This window comes from Argiope bruennichi, chromosome 9, assembly GCF_947563725.1.
Source record: "Argiope bruennichi chromosome 9, qqArgBrue1.1, whole genome shotgun sequence".
NCBI lineage: Eukaryota > Metazoa > Arthropoda > Arachnida > Araneae > Araneidae > Argiope > Argiope bruennichi.
In genome coordinates, this window is record NC_079159.1 from 57,501 (window position 1) to 60,992 (window position 3,492).

Here is a 3,492-nt window from a genome sequence, read left to right on the forward strand (position 1 = left end):
GTCTTCGAGGAGAAACGTGGTCCGTCTTCTCCGAGCGACGAGCATGCACGAGGGCTATGCTTTCTCGACCGGGGAGGATCCTAATAATACTTGAGCCGACGAGTTTATAAAACCCGACACGGCCAATTGGATAAAAAGTATTATCCTTTGCAAGTCTTATCCGACCCTCAGACAGGCGAGGCCCCGGGCAGGACCCGAGGCCGCAATGTGCGTTCGAAAAATCAGTGCTCAATGTGTCCTGCAATTCACACCAAATCTCGCAGCTGGCTGCGTTCTTCATCGACCCGTGAGCCGAGTGATCCACTGCTCAGAGTTGTACTTCTTATTTTTGGCCAATCGTTTCCGAAAGGTCGTTAGTGCGTTCGAGTATTATTTCAATACACTCCCCATATAGGGAAGCGATGCCACGGGGCGGTGTGCACACAGGCACATCTCTTCAAGCCTAGCCCTAGTTAACTAGGACCCCCCTCTTGCCCAAGTCGAGGGCCGGGGATAGAACAGGCACACCCATAGTAGGCATCATAGATTCGAATTTGGGTACTTCGTTCCCCGAGTCGCGTGGGAACCAGTACCGGCAAGGAACTTAAAAAAGCTCCTCGTTTAAACATAATAGTTTATAATTAATGATCCTTTCGCAGGTTCACCTACGAAAACCTTGTTACGACTTTTACTTCCTCTAAATGATCAAGTTTGGTCATCTTTCCGGCACACCGGCTCGACCAAAAGGCCAATCCGAGCGCCAGTCCGAAGACCTCACTAAATCATTCAATCGGTAGTAGCGACGGGCGGTGTGGACAAAGGGCAGGGACGTAATCAACACGAGCTGATGACTCGTGCTTACTGGGAATTCCTCGTTCATGGAATCAATTACACTTTCCAATCCCCAGCACGAAGGAGGTTCAACGGGTTACCCAGTCCTTTCGGACAGGGAAAGCACACGCTGATTCCTTCAATGTAGCGCGCGTGCGGCCCCGGACATCTAAGGGCATCCCAGACCTGTTATTGCTCTGTCTCGTGCGGCTAAACGCCGCTTGTCCCTCTAAGAAGAACGTCCCACTACAAGAGGATGGGAACGTCTATTTAGTAGGCTAGAGTCTCGTTCGTTATCGGAATTAACCAGACAAGTCGCCCCACCAACTAAGAACGGCCATGCACCACCACCCACAGAATCAAGAAAGAGCTCTTAATCTGTCAATCCTTCCTGTGTCCGGGCCGGGTAAGTTTTCCCGTGTTGAGTCAAATTAAGCCGCAGGCTCCATTTCTGGTGGTGCCCTTCCGTCAATTCCTTTAAGTTTCAGCTTTGCAACCATACTTCCCCCGGAACCCAAAAGCTTTGGTTTCCCGGAAGCTGCCCGGCGTGTCATTTGAGGAACACAGCCGGATCGCTGGCTGGCATCGTTTATGGTTAGAACTAGGGCGGTATCTGATCGCCTTCGAACCTCTAACTTTCGTTCTTGATTAATGGAAACATTCTTGGCAAATGCTTTCGCAGTAGTTCGTCTTGCGACGGTCCAAGAATTTCACCTCTAGCGTCGCAATACGAATGCCCCCGTCTGTCCCTCTTAATCATTACCTCGTGTTCCGAAAACCAACAAAATAGAACCGAGGTCCTATTCCATTATTCCATGCACAATTATTCAGGCGTCGCGCCTGCTTTGAGCACTCTAATTTTTTCAAAGTAAACGTGAGGGTCTCCGCCCACAACCGGTGAAGATCATAGACAGAAGCCCCCTGAACGCTCGGCAGCGAACAGTAACCACCGGTAGGCGGACCGTCCGGCCGGAGCTGAGATCCAACTACGAGCTTTTTAACCGCAACAACTTTAATATACGCTATTGGAGCTGGAATTACCGCGACTGCTGGCACCAGACTTGCTCTCCAATGGATCCTCGTTAAAGGATTTAGAGTGTACTCATTCCAATTACGGGGTCTCAAAAGAGTCCCGTATTGTTATTTTTCGTCACTACCTCCCCGTGCTGGGAGTGGGTAATTTGCGCGCCTGCTGCCTTCCTTGGATGTGGTAGCCGTTTCTCAGGCTCCCTCTCCGGAATCGAACCCTGATTCCCCGTCACCCGTTACGACCATGGTAGGCGCGTAACCTACCATCTACAGTTGATAAGGCAGACACTTGAAAGATACGTCGCCGGGACGAGCCCGTGCGATCAGCCCAAAGTTATACAGAGTCACCACAAGAGACGGACACGAGGCCCGATTGGTTTTGGTCTAATAAAAGCGCTCGTTCCCGAAGGTCGGAGCTCTGCTGCATGTATTAGCTCTAGAATTGCCACAGTTATCCAAGTAGTAAGGTACGATCCAAGGAACCATAACTGATTTAATGAGCCATTCGCGGTTTCGCCTTAATACGGCATGTACTTAGACATGCATGGCTTAATCTTTGAGACAAGCATATGACTACTGGCAGGATCAACCAGGTAACTTCCATCGTTCATACGAACGTTCGGAAAATGCACTCCGAATCCTTACATTTCACGAGTCGCGACATTTTCAGTCGCGGGGGACGCCTCGACTACGGAGGATCCCTCAGTCAATCTCGCTTTTTGTGTAGGTATTCCCCGTGCAATCTACAGAGGTTCTATAGTCTCACGACTTCCCCGACGGCTTCAACGCCGCGGGGCGAGTGCGGAGGCATCGAGAAGATATGTGCGCTGGACACAGATGCAGAAAACCAATCAATTCCTTTAAGTACGGTTCTGCTCGTCGCGTCAACGGCACGGGGGCCGAGCCGCTCGCAGAGAGGCTGAGATAGTTTGGAAGCGGCCAGAAAGACGGAGAATACCTCCCCGCCGATCGCAGCCTTCGTAGCAGAAGAATAACACCCTCTATCCCGGAGGCAGCGTCCGACCGACCCATAAAGAACCGAGAACCGATCCGATCGGGCACGACAGACCCACCGTCAACGTTAGAGGACCGCTTTCCCGGAGGTAGCCAACCGGTACTAACAACCCAATCCCGTTGCCGAGACCCAAGACAGGTACGCGAGATTACGACGCGTTTTTAAAACGCATTCTGTCTCGCGATCGACCACTGTTTCCAGCAGTCACCTGCTACTCATATAGGGCTACGGACGATCCCTTATGTTCCGCTCGTGATCGCGAGTGGCGCGCGCTTCGCCCAGCCACCAGGCGACCGGAAGAAGCCGCCGCGGGCGAAAATAATAAAAATTGTGCACTGGCAACCCGTTTCGCCAAACTAGTGCGACGTAGTATTTAGCGCTCTTCTCGGTGATTGGACTTTGAAGAAAATCGCGACTTCTCCCCTATTTGCATTTAGAAGGAAATCTCGGGTAGCGACTTCTCACTTTCTCGTGCTCCGGTATCGGACTTTGCAGAAAATCTCACATCGTCGGACTTTGACGGAAAACTCGCGAAGCGACTATCACCTTATCGCGCGTTCTGATTTGGACTTTGCTGAAAAACGCGACTTCTCACATCGTCGGACTTAGTAGAAAATTTCACCTTATCGCGTGCTCCT

General features: G+C 51.3%; 2 non-coding genes across 2 annotated transcripts; both read right to left on the reverse strand.

Moving 5' to 3' along the window:
- Positions 1–161: 161 nt before the first annotated feature.
- On the reverse strand, positions 162–315 carry LOC129985374 (5.8S ribosomal RNA). Its single transcript, XR_008785563.1, has one exon. It is a non-coding gene; the product is annotated as a 5.8S ribosomal RNA (ribosomal RNA).
- Positions 316–621: 306 nt separating this feature from the next.
- LOC129985368 (small subunit ribosomal RNA) lies at positions 622–2,435 on the reverse strand. Its single transcript, XR_008785557.1, has one exon. It is a non-coding gene; the product is annotated as a small subunit ribosomal RNA (ribosomal RNA).
- Between the last annotated feature and the right edge of the window lie 1,057 nt (positions 2,436–3,492).